Here is a 14,264-nt window from a genome sequence, read left to right as displayed (position 1 = left end):
GACTGGCGTTTAACGCCAAAAGGGGCACAGAGCTGGCGTTTAACGCCAGAAAAGGGAGAAAAGCTGGCTTTGAAATGCCAGAAAGAGGAGAATAGCTGGCGTTAAACGCCAAAAATAGGCAACAACCTGGCGTTTAATGCCAGAATTGGCAATCAAAGGGGTATTTACACGCCAACATGGTGCAGGGATGAAAAATCCTTGACACCTCAGGATCTGTGGACCCCACAAGATCCCCACCTACCTCAACTCTCTCTCTCTTCTTCACACCTTCCCATAACACCCTTCCCCAAATACCCTTCATCAATCACCTCAATACCTCTTCCCCAAAAACCCCTCACCTATCAAATCCTAGGGTTTACAGAAATCAGTAAATGATGCAGAAATCCACTTCCGGACCCACTTATTGTATGCTTGGACTGATCATTGAAGCTTTCATATGTAGAGACTTTTCTTGGAGTTAAACGCCAGCTTTGGTGCCAGTTTGGGCGTTTAACTCCAGCTTTTATGCCAGTTCTGGCGTTTTGACGCCAGAATTTTTATGCTGACATGAAACGCCATTTTGGGCCATCAAATCTCGGGCAAAATATAAACTATTATATATTTCTGGAAAGTCCAGGATGTCTACTTTCCAACGCAATTGAGAGCGCACCAATTGAGTTTCTGTAGCTCCAGAAAATCCACTTCGAGTGCAGGGAGGTCAGAATCCAACAACATCTGCAGTCCTTTTTCAGCCTCTGAATCAGATTTTTGCTTAGGTCCCTCAATTTCAGCCAAAAAATACCTGAAATCACAGAAAAACACACAAACTCATAGTAAAGTCCAGAAATGTAATTTTTATTTAAAAACTAATAAAAATATAATAAAAAGTAACTAAAACATACTGAAAACTACCTAAAAACAATGCCAAAAAGCATATAAATTATCCGCTCATCAGCTAACAATGGAAGATAAAAGGTAAGCTATTTGGGTAAGTGAGCTATTTGAAACAATGGCCTCAATCATATAAATGCATGTATACACAAAATAATGGACATATAGAATTAAACAAATCAAATATTACAATCATAGAAAGAGGATGATGCACACAAGAATGAAAATAAGTGGCTATATGATGTAGCCACACAATTAGGCTCAAATCTCACATGCTTGTGTTCTTAGCTCAAAAACATGATCCACAATTGTATAATTCAAGCAAGTTCTAAAATTTTTTTTTTTCAATCAATTGGGTGCCCTATAGATAAAATCCTTGGAAAATATCATGATTTTGACTAAGCTTAATATATACATGTGCAATGCAACCAAAAATCCTAAAAGACCTAAAAATGAAATACAAAATTGTTGGGATTAGAAACTTGTCACCCAATAATGCCGAGCAGTCAGACGACCTTCCCACACTTAAAATTTTGCACCGTCCTTGGTGCATCCAAAGATGAACAAGGGAGTATGGCGACTCTCCGAGTTGCCACCTTCATCTGGTAGGTCAACCGGCTGCTGTGTGTTCTTCATCCCACTTCCATTTTTGCTTATGGTTCATCGATCATGAAAAACAAAACAAACACCGTAAGATGAGAAAATACAAAAGCAAGGAAGCGTGAATTGTTGGGATGAGGTAAGAACCACTAGAATAGAGTGAGTGAATTATTGTGACATTGATGAAAAATAAGTGTGTGGGTTCTAAAATTGTGCGCGGTTTAGAACGCACACACTAGTACAAAAAGTTATGTCACAATTACACAAAAGAAAACATGCACTTCACTCATTCTAGTGTGCTTGAGATACTTTAAAAGACTTGTAGGTTAAAGCAACCCAACAAGTAGTGAAGAAGCATATATAAAAGCATTCAAGCAAAAATCAAGCAATTGTGAAATTGGATAATGAATGGACATAGATTGATGTGTAAGTAACTTGGTGAATAAAATGGTATAGAGAGCTCACACATCAAAAATTGACACATATTGAAGTTGTTACAATACCTAAGTGACATAGAGGTGAAACACATGGATGCTATGGAACTTAGGAAAAAGGATATAGAAGTCAAAAATCATTTCACATAGCAAGCATGGTCCACAAAGCTTGAAAAGCTCAAAAATACGTCACTAGGTAAGCTTTGATCCAATTTCACAATTCTACAATCTCAATGCATGAAATAAGTGATGTGAATAAAGGCAAACCATAAATAAGCATCACCTAAAAAAAATGCAATGATAATATACAATTGCCTAACAATAGATGATGAATGCATAGTGGCCAAAACATGCAATTCAAAGAGGTAAGATGCATGAAGGCAATGTAACACGTACTTGGTATTCAAAAGCATTAAACATGAAAAGTTACGAACCAAGTAACCAAATACAACCTCAAAAAAGAAATCCAACAAGTACAATTAACAACAATGATGTTAAACTAACATCCTATCAATAAGCAGCAGTAAATAGTAAACAAGATTAGTAATCCAACATTTATAATGTATGGGAAGTGAAAAAATTCAATCCACGCGTACGCGTACATGATGTGTGCGCGTGGATAGCCGAAATTGCTTGATTCACGCGTACGCGTGAAGCACGCGTGCGCATGGATGGTGCTATATTTTTCAAAATTTTTCTATGCTTTTGCACCAAACCAAGCATTCAAAACCTCCAAACAGCTACCAAAACATCATAAAACCTTATTTAACCTACTAGACTCCCAGATAAACCCAACTAAGCAATCAAATCATGAAATTAAACTAGTTTTACCAATATATACAAAAGAGAAAAAGGAAAGAGTTTACCATGGTGGGTTGTCTCCCACCTAGCACTTTTGTTTATTGTCCTTAAGTTGGACTTATGGGGAGCTCCTCATCAAGGTGGCTTGTGCTTGAATCCATCCTTGAACATCCAACCAATGCTTGGACTTCTATTGTGCTTCATCATTCAAGGTTAATAACTCCAAGCTTTGATGGATTTTTTCACAAACCATAGGCTCCCAAAGTTGATCTTCCTTGTGCGATCCGGAATCCCACACTTTGTTTTCACACCTGTCCTTGAGTTGATCATGGTGATTTTCTCCGGGTGACAAGAGAGATGAATTCTCACGGAAGCACCAAGCTATCCTCCTAGACCCATTCAATTGAGCACTACACCAATCCATGCTTCTCAAATTTGAGCTTCCAACCATAATGAGCCTAGACTTACAACGCCAACCACTAAACATCCTCCTCTTATGCTTAATTCCACAAAGGGCCCTAAGTTGGCCATCCGTCTCAAGCAAACCATACTCAAATGGGATAATAAACCTAAGAGTTAGAAGTTTTACCCACTCAAATGAAGGATTAGATGACAACCTAGGTGGAAGAGTTCCCAATGATCTTGACAAGGCGCGCTCTACTCCCGTCCATCCTTTTTGGAAAGCTTCCACCACTTGGCAAGATACTTCATGCTCTACCTCTTGCCAAGCTTCCTCAAGTTCACATTCTTCTTCACCAATGTCCTCTAGCTCTTCCCCATCACTCAAATCATACATAGGAGGTTGAGTGAAATCTACCTCATCATCAATTCCGAGCATAGTGGGGAAGGATTCTTCAAGCTCAAAAGGATCATATGTTGGTATGGAATCATCATAAATAGGAGGGCCTATTACTTGGGACACTTCTTCTAGTTCTTCAATCACATTGTGCTTTGGAGGTTGTGCACTCTCCTCCTCAACATCAACTTCGAACTTCATAGAAGAAGGCTCTTCAATTTGTGCTTCCTCTATGTACTCAACATATCCTAAGGCTCCAACCACTACTTCCTTTTGTTCAATAATCTCTACCTCCTCCTCTTGTTGCATTTCTTTCTTTAATTCCTCTTCTTCACCTTAGAGCTTCAAGTTCACTCCCTCACTAAGCTCCTTGGTTGCTTCTCCACATTTAACAATAGGAGTGCCTTGATCACATAGGCTTAGGCAGGATGAGACTATGTTGCCAATGGCTTCTACCATGATAGCCATTGTCGCTCTTAACTCCTCAAACTTCTTTTCATCCTCCTCATGTCGCCTTAAGATATGAGATTCAAGATCTCTCAATTCTAGCATGGAGGCTTCATCGGGAGGTGATGGTGGAAGAGAAGGTTCATTATTTGAGGGAAGGTTGTTATAATTGGAAGGTGGTTCATATTGGTGAAATTCTTGAGGTGGTTTGTGTAGAATTTATGGTTCTTGGGAGTATTGGTGTTGGAATGGTGGTGGCTCTAGATATGGTTCATATGGTGGTTGGTATGGTGGGTGTGGGTTAGGATCATATGGAGGTGAATGGTGGTATGAGGCTTGTAAGTATGGTGGAGGGCTATATTGAGGAGGGGGTTCATATGTATGTGGTGGTTGTGGTTGACAATCACAATAAAGGTCATCACATACATTAGATTGGTGTGAATTAGAATAAGGAGTATACCTATAAGAATCCGAAGAGTAGTCACGTTGGGGTGGTGCTTGGACGGCTCGGGTGGCAATAAATGCCCTTTGGTTGTCGCGCATCTCCGTGAGGATAGTAGTCATGTCCTCAATTACTCTTGCCAAAATTTGATCTCCAATTTATTGATGCATGTTATCATTGTAAATTCTATCTCCTACAACATAGTTTGAACCAAACTCATAGCCAAAGTGATGAAAATTCATGGTGATAAGAGAAAACAAAAACAAATTCTAATAAGAAACAAAGAAAACCAAATCCTAAAACTAACGAAGACTAACAAACAAAACCAAAAATCAAGTTATTCACAATATAAACAATAGCCAATAATGTAAGACCATTGCAACTCCCCGGCAACGGCGCCATTAATTTTATGCGAGGAATTGTTGTCGGTCTAGATTTTCTTCTTAAAGAAAGGGGTTACTTCGTTGTAAGCATAGCTCCAAACCAACAAACAACTCTCATATCAAATTAAAATATGGTTTTGTCACATGTACAAAACCCCAAATAAGAATTAACCGAAGTATTTAGACTTCGGGTCATCTCACGAGGAATTGCAATGAAGTGTATGCTTATTGGCTATGAAGGAACAAGGGGGTTTAATTTATAAGGGCGAAAAATAAATGGCAAGAAAAGTAGATCAAGCAAGTATTTAAAGAAGACAAGTAAATAAGAAGAAGCAAGTAATAAAGAGAGACATTCATGGCAAGAATTGATATCATAGGCTTTCTATCCCAGTCATACAATGATTAATTCATCTTATTTAGTCAACTCCAACAAACGGAAGAAGGTATCATGTCATCTTCACATAGGGAGAATGTCAAACAAGACTAATCAATCATATCACAATTATAAACAAGAATTTATCTCATTACGTCATCCCCGAAGATGGAAGAAGGTATCATATTATCTTCACACTCGAAGAAAGTCTAACAAGACTAGCTAATATCAATCCAAAAGTCCTTATCAACTCACTAAGTGAATTAGCAATGTTTTAGAGTTAATGGAAACAATACTAGCTAACAACTCTAGATCACCAACATGAGTTGGGTTTCCATGACTCAAGATTGCCTAATTACTCTTTCCAAGCCAAGAATGCTCAAAATCTACTCTAAAGCCCAACCAAGAATTTTGTCAAACACTTGGTGGGTATAAATGGAAAGCATGGTAAATATGCAAGAATAATAAATCTACCAACTACCAATAGCAAGGAAAGTAAATTCACAACTCAATTCATCAATAAAAAGAAACATCAACATCAAATTGCATTAAATGTAAACCAAATCTAACATGAGTATTCATAAACATGAAAGAGAGCAAAGAGGGAAATTAACACTACAAACCATGAGAATAAAAGAGTAGAAGCAAGAATTCATAAAGGAAATAAGATGAAAACATGAGATTGAACCTAGATCTAGAAGAGATTAACTTAACCTAACCTAATTCTAGAGAGAAGAAGGAGCTTCTCTCTCTAGAAACTACTCTACATGATGCTAACACTTCAAACAATTGCTCTCCACTTCGCCCAAGCTTGAATTCTGCATGAAATAGCATTAGAAATAAGTTGGATTGGACCCAAAATGCTCTACAAATCGCTGGCCACAATTTCACTTTAGTGAATCACATGCTCCATCAGTGTGCACACGTACAGTGCATGTCCATGCCCTTAAACGCGAAGCAACTATGGTAAATTTTATATCATTTTGAAGCCCCAGATGTTAGCTTTCCAACGCAACTGAAACTGCCTCATTTGGACCTCTGTAGCTCAAGTTATGGTCGATTGAGTGCGAAGAGGTCAGACTTGACAACTTTACGGTTCCTTCATTTTTTCATGAATGGAACTAAAGTGGATTGAATGGAACTAAACAAACACATCAAGGCATCGAATGGAACTAAAGTGGATTGAATTTAGCTATTTTAAGGCCTAAAAAGCATGTTTTTAAATTTAAGCACAAATTTAGGGAGAATTACAAAAACCATGCTATTTCATTGAATAAATGTGGGAAAAAGTGATAAAATCCCCTAAAATATGCACAAGATAAACCACGAAATCAGGGTTTATCAGTCGGCGGCTAGATTTGTCTTGGTGGACAAGAGCATAATAACCGTGACGGGTATTGCGGAAGATGTGTTGGTCAATATAAATGGTTTGATATTTTCAATTGATTTCTATATCATTGAGATGCCACCCAGTGAATTCGAAAGGACATCATCTATCCTACTTGGGAGGCCATTTTTGAGGACCTCTAGATTCAAGTTGGATGCCCATTCGGGAGCCTACTCATTTGAGATAGATGGGAAAGTTGTAAGTTTTAGCCTAGAAGAAGCAATAAGGCACCCACCGGAGAACTATTCCATATTCCGGTGTGATTTAATTGACAACATTGTGGCCGAAGTGCATTATGCAAAGCTAGATGAGAAACATGTGATTGAAGAAAATAGTGAAGACCCAAGTGAAGAAGTTCAAGTGACAGGCCAAGAGCAAAAGCTAGAATTGAAGCCACTACCACCCCACCTAAAGTACTCATACCTTGATGAAGCCCACAAGTTCCCGGTGATTATAGCAAGGGAACTAGACCCTCAACAAGAAGAGAAGCTGTTGTGTGTTTTGAGGAAGAACAAAAGGGCAATAGGTTGGAGCTTGGCGGATCTCGTGGGGATAAGTCCCCATGTGTGTGAGCACCGGATCTTTTTAGAGGAAGAAGCTAGACCCGTAAGACAACCTCAAAGATGATTGAATCCTACTATTTTGGAGGTTGTCAAGAAGGAGGTAACACGGTTACTTGAGGCAGACATCATCTACCCCATTTCGGATAGTGAATGGGTGAGTCCTGTTCAAGTTGTGCCAAAGAAGTTCGGAGTAACCACAATCAAGAATGAAAGCGGGGAGCTCATAGCAACACGGGTGCAAAACTCTTGGCAAGTATGCATAGACTACCAAAGGTTGAACTCGGCCACTAGAAAAGATCATTTTCCACTTCTGTTTATCGATCAAATGCTCGATCGATTATCCGGTAAATCCCATTATTACTTTCTAGATGGCTATTCGGGGTACTTCTAAATACACATTGCTCTAGAGGACCAAGAAAAAACAATATTTACTTGCCCTTTTGGAACTTATACCTACAAGCGTATGCCATTCGGCTTATGTAATGCACCGGCAACTTTCCAAAGGTGCATAATGAGCATATTTTCGGATTTTCTAGAGCAATGCATGGAGGTATTCATGGATGACTTCACGGTATATGGTGATTCTTTTGATCATTGATTGGACAACCTTGAAAAAGTCTTGGAAAGATGTACTAAAACTAACCTTATCTTGAATTTTGAGAAGTGCCATTTCATGGTTAGGCAAGGGATTGTTTTAGGACATATTGTTTCCAAGGATGGTATTTCCGTAGATCCGGTAAAGATTAATGTTATATCTAGCTTGCCTTACCCTTCCTCCGAGAGGGAAGTCCGTTCTTTCCTTGTACATGCAGGATTTTATCGAAGGTTTATAAAGGACTTTAGCAAGGTAGCATTGCCTCTCTCAAGGTTGTTGCAAAAGGACATTAAGTTTGATCTAAGCAAGGAATGCATGGAGGCTTTTGATAAGCTCAAGGTAGCATTGACCCAAGCTCCCATCGTGGGAGGGCCGGATTAGAGTCGGCCATTCGAGATAATATGTGATGCTTCTAATTTTGCCGTGGGAGCCGCGTTAGCACAACGCGAGGGTAAGATTTCATATGTCATAGCCTATGCATCAAAAATACTAGATGGAGCCCAATCCAACAACACTACCACCGAAAAAGAACTTTTGGCCATAGTTTTTGCCTTGGACAAGTTCCGAGCATATCTACTTGGTTCAAAGGTGGAAGTGTACTCGGATCATGCGGCGTTAAGGTATTTGTTGGCTAAGAAGGAATCCAAACCGAGATTGATTAGATGGGTTCTATTGCTGCAAGAGTTTGACTTGGAAATTAAGGATAGGAGTATGATGAGCAGATAATTTATACGCTTTTTGGCATTGTTTTTAGGTAGTTTTTAATATGTTTTAGTTACTTTTTGTTATATTTTTATTAGTTTTTATGCAAAAATCACATTTCTAGACTTTACTATGAGTTTGTGTAATTTTTTGTGATTTCAGATATTTTCTGGCTGAAATTGAAGGACCTGAGCAAAATCTGATTCAGAGGTTGAAAAAGGACTGCAGATGCTGTTGGATTCTGACCTCTCTGCACTCGAAGTGGATTTTCTGGAGCTACAGAAGCCCAATTGGCACGCTCTCAATTTCTTTGAAAAGTAGACATCCTGGGCTTTCCAGCAATATATAATAGTCCATACTTTGCTCGAGTTTGGATAACGCAAACTAGCGTTTAAACGCCAACTTTCTACCCTATTCTGGCGTTAAACGCCAGAACTGGCATAAAAGCTGGAGTTAAATGCCCAAACTGGCACCAAAGCTGGTGTTTAACTCCAAGAAAAGCCTCTACATGTGAAAGCTTCAATGCTCAGCCCAAGCACACACCAAGTGGGCCCGGAAGTGGATTTCTGCATCTTTTACTCATTTCTGTAAACACTAGGTTACTAGTTCATTATAAATAGGACCTTTTACTATTGTATTTTCATCTCTGGAACATATTATGTAACTTTTATGTTCTGAGACCTCCATGGGAGGCTGGCCATTCTGCCATGTCTACCCTATTTTCACCTATGTATTTTCAATGGTAGAGTTTCTACACTCCATAGATTAAGGTGTGGAACTCTGCTGTTCCTCATGAATTAATGCAAAGTACTATTGTTTTTCTATTAAATTCAAGCTTATTCTTATTCTAAGATGTCCATTCGCACTTCAACATGATGAATGTGATGAACTAGTGACACTCATCATCATTCTCACCTATGAACGCGTACCTGACAACCACTTTCGTTCTACCTGAAAACAAGCTTGAATGCATATCTCTTGGGTTTCTAATCTAAGATTAGAACCTTCGTGGTATAGGCTAGAATTATTGGCAGCCATTCCTGAGATCCGGAAAGTCTAAACCTTATCTGTGGTATTGCGAGTAGGATCTGGGATGGGAAGACTGTGACGAGCTTCAAACTCGCGAGTGTTGGGCGAAGTGACAGACGCAAAAGGATCAATGGATCCTTGAAGAGAGAACTTTTGCATGGTCTAGAAATTCGTAGATAAATCCTCGTTGCAGGTATAGCTTCTAAACCAACAAAAGTCCTTTCATACAAACGTTTTGGTTGTCACAAGTAACAAACCCAATAAAATTTATAAACCGAAGTATTCAAACCTCGGGTCGTCTTCTCAAGGAATTGCAGGGAGGTGTTCTTATTATTAGTTATGGAAAACAATGTTTTTGGGTTTTGAAAGGTTTGAACATGGAAAATAAATTGCAGGAATTAATAAATTAATATCTAATAAAACTCTTGGCAAGGTATGAAAATTCGGAAGTCCTATCCTAGTTACTCTTATGAGAATTGAGTTTAACCCCACTTAGTTAACCTTTACAAAAGCAAGGGAAAGTCAAGTGGAATAATTAGTTAGATTCCCAAGTCCTAGCTAACTCCTAAGGAAAGACAAGAGTTAGTGGAATTCCAGTCAATTAGAGGAATTAATTAACAATCACGATAAGTTTAATAACTCAAGAGCCTCCAATTAATCAATTAAAGCCAAGAATATAAAAAGGCTAAATAAGAATCATAAATCTGAAATACCTCAATTGCATTTAATAAAAGGAAATTAATCCAAAAATATAAAGAGTTCATAAGCCAATTTCGCAACATAAGTAATTAAATGAGAGCATTAAAGTATCTGAAAGTAAAAGAGAAATATAAAGTAAAAGAAATATTGAACCTAATGAAGAGTTGAAATCCTAAATCCTTTAAGAGGAATCCTAATCCTAAAACCTAAGAGAGAGGAGAGAACCTTTCTATCTAAAAACTACATCTAAATTATGAAAAGTGAATAATCGAAGACTTGTTGATGAATGGATGCATTCCCCCCTTTATAGCCTCTAATCTGAGTTTTCTGGGCCAAAAACTGGGTCAAAAACAACCCAGAAATCGCCCCCAGTGATTTCTGTTATGTTCAGGTCGCGGCAAAGTGACGCGGAGGCGTCGTCCACGCGTTTGCGTGGATTGCATTTTTGCCAGGTCACGCGTCCGCGTGATCCACGCGTCCTCGTGATCCACGCGTCCGCGTGATCCACGCGTCCGCGTGATCCACGCGTTCGCATCACCTGGCGTCGGGGCAGTGATAAACCACTATTTTATGGTTTATCTTGTGCTCAATTGAGTGGTTTTTATCTACTCTTTACCCACTTATTCATACTATTTGCATGGTTTTACATTTGCCTTCCTAATTATGTGTTTTGATTGAAAACATGCTTCTTTGATCTTATATTTGCTTATTATTAATCCTCTCTTATTACCATTAGATGCCTTTATATGTGTGTTAAGTGTTTTCAGAGATTATAGGGCAGGAATGGCTTGGAGGATGGAAAGGAAGCATGCAAAAGTGGAAGGAATACAAGAAGTTGGAGAAATTGCTAAGCTGTCTAGCCTAACCTCTTCGCACTCAAACGACTATAACTTTAGCTACAGAGGTCGAAACGATGCGGTTCTAGTTGCGTTGGAAAGCTAACGTCCGGAGCTTCGATTTGATATATAATATGCTATAGTTCTTCTGACGCTAGATGACGCGACCGCGTGATCCATGCGGCTACGTCGCAGTGACGAAAATCAGCGTGTTTGAATTCTTCTCCAGCGATTTCCAGGTTGTTTTCGACCCAGTTCGCGGCCCAGAAAACACATATTAGAGGCTATAAAATGGGGGATTACATCTATTCATAAAGAGGCTCTCATAATTCATAATTTGAGGAGTAGATGTAGTTTTTAGAGAGAGAGGTTCTCTCCTCTCTCTTAGGATTAGGATTTAGGATTTCTTTTAGTTTTAGGAGTGACTCTCAATCCTAGGTTTAATATTCCTTTTACTTTATATTCCTCTTTTTACTTTCAGATGCTTCAATGCTTGTATTAGATATGTTGCCCAATTGGCTTATGAACTTTTCATATTAAGATCTGCATATTTTATTTAATATTATTTGAGGTATTTCAGATTTAAGATTGCTTTGCTTTATTTATATTGATGCTTTCAATTTAATTTAGATATTTTTCTCCCTTTTGGCTTTGGTCAAGCGATTGGTAATACTTGAGTTATCAAACTCAGCAAGTGATTGAAATTGGCAGATTTTGCTTGAGCTAGGATTGCTCTAACACTAGTCTCTCCACAGGAGTTGACGAATCAAGCAAATCAGTCCACTTAACCTTCCTTTGTTTAATAAAGGCTGACCAAGTGGGATTAAAACCCAATTCTCTTCACACCTGATAAGGATAACTAGGATAGAAATTCCAATTCTTATACCTTGCCAAGAGATTTTATTATTATTATTTTATTTTACTTGTCATATAACATATTTCCACCTTACTTCCAAAACCCCAATTTACAAACTCATAACCAATAATAAGAACATACCTCCTTGCAATTCCTTGAGAAGCCGACCCGAGGTTTGAATACTCGGTTATCAAATTCTAAAGGGGTTTGTTACTTGTGACACCTAAAACGTTTGTATGAAAGGACTTTTGAAGGTTTAGAAACTATACTTGCAACGAGGATTTATCCGCAAATTTCTAGACCACGCAAAAGTCTTCTCATCAGGCAGCTATGGCAAATTATATATCGTTGTGAAGCCCCGAACGTTAGCTTTCTAACAGAACTAGAACCATCTCATTTGGACCTCTGTAGCTCAAGTTATGACCGTTTGAGTGCGAAGAGGTCAGGCTGGACAGCTTAGCAATTTCTTCAACTTCTTGTTTTCCTCCCTCTTTTGCATGCTTTCTGTCCATCCTCTGAGCCATTCCTGCCCTGTAATCTCTGAAAACACTTAACACACATATCAAAGCGTCTAATGGTAATAAGTGAGGATTAATAATAAGCAATTTAAAGGCCAAAGAAACATGTTTTCAATCATAGCACAAAATCAGGAAGGAAAACGTAAAACATGCAAATCATACGAATAAGTGTATGAAAGATTGATAAAATCCACTCAATTGAGCACAAGATAAACCATAAAATAGTGGTTTATCAACCTCCCCACACTTAAACATTAGCATGTCCTCATGCTAAGCTCAAGAGAAGCTATAAGATTGAATGGGGGAAGTAAGAAAGTGTGAAATGCAACCTATCTATATGAATGCAACTACATGCAAAAATGTTTATACCTACTTGGTTAAAAGTAAACAAATTCTCCAAGACAAACATAAATTGGATTCCACTAATTCAAATCACAAAATAAAGTACAAGTAAACTTGCAAGAAGAAAATAGCTCATGAAAGCCGGGAACAATGAATCGAGCATCGAACCCTCACCGGAAGTGTATACACTCTAATCACTCAAGTGTTTAAGGTTCGATTCTCTCAATTCTCTATTAACCTTGCCTTCTAAGGCTTGCTCTTTATCTAACAATCAACAAAAATTTAATGCACAAATACACATATCAAGAGGTCTTTTGAGGGTTGTAATGGGGTTAGGGTCAAGGTAGGATTGTATTTGGCCAAGTGGACAAAAATCTGAATCCTTAATTAACTTAAACTTTCCACCTAACTTTAGACAATCCATGTAATCAAAATACAAAACCTAACTGTCCATTAACCATGTTTTCCACATATTCATGCATTCTAATTTCAAGTACAGTACATATGCATTGCTTTCACTTACTTTGGGGCGTTTTGTCCCTTTTTTGCTTAATTGCTCTTTTTTCTTTTTTTTTTCACTTCTTTTTTTTTCTTCTTTTTTTTTTTGTATTTTATATATATATATATATATATATATTGTTTTTTCTTTTCTTTTATTTTTCTCAATGCATATGATTAAATTATTGGATGCATGAATCATGTCCTAAACATTCCATTCACATTTTCAGAAAATTCTATCATACTCAATTCTCAAATCAAATGTTTCCAAATTCAACTTCCACACACTTAATTCATGAGCACTCTCACTAGTCTAAGCTAACCAAGGATTCAAATTAAGGACATTATTGTTTTCCGCTTAAAGTTAATGATGTGCTAAAGTAAAGAACAAAGGGGTATAATAAGCTCAACATTGGTTTGCAAAGAATAATGAAAGGGTAAGGCCATATGGGTATGTAAGCTCAGTGAAACAAAGGCCTCAATCATGTAAGTGTATGCATACATCAAATAATGAAAATATAGAATTAAGCAAGACAAAGATCACAATTTTAGAGAGAACAACACACACCAAAAATAAAATTTTGGTTGATAAAATACAACCAATCAAATAGGCTCAAAATCTCACAGGTTTTGTGTGTTCGAGCTCTAAACCATGTTCCAGAATAATATTTCTTCAAACAATTTTTTTTTTAATTTATTTCAAATTAGTGAAATGTTATAAAAAATTTCTTGAAAAAGAAAATATTACTTCAACCAAGTGGTAAAATATGCACAAAATCAAACAAATATGCAATTAAACATGCAAATGCAACAATGAGCTAACAAATAAAGTAATATATTGGTGTTGAGAAGAAAATAACTAACCCATGGAGATCGGTATCGACCTCCCCACACTTAAAGATTGCACCGTCCTCGGTGCATGCTAAGATGTACAAGTGGACGGGCTGCTCCAACTGATGCCTTTCTCTATAGATTGTGCAGATTGACTTGCTTGTCTCCCCTTTTAGAAATTTCTCCCTTTTTCCTTCTTCGGTGGCCAGCCTGAAAGAAGAGGAAAAAGAAGAAAAAGTAACCCAGAAATAAAGATAAGAAA

This window comes from Arachis hypogaea, chromosome 12 (genome assembly GCF_003086295.3).
Source record: "Arachis hypogaea cultivar Tifrunner chromosome 12, arahy.Tifrunner.gnm2.J5K5, whole genome shotgun sequence".
Taxonomy (NCBI): Eukaryota; Viridiplantae; Streptophyta; class Magnoliopsida; order Fabales; family Fabaceae; genus Arachis; species Arachis hypogaea.
This window is presented reverse-complemented; position numbering follows the sequence as displayed.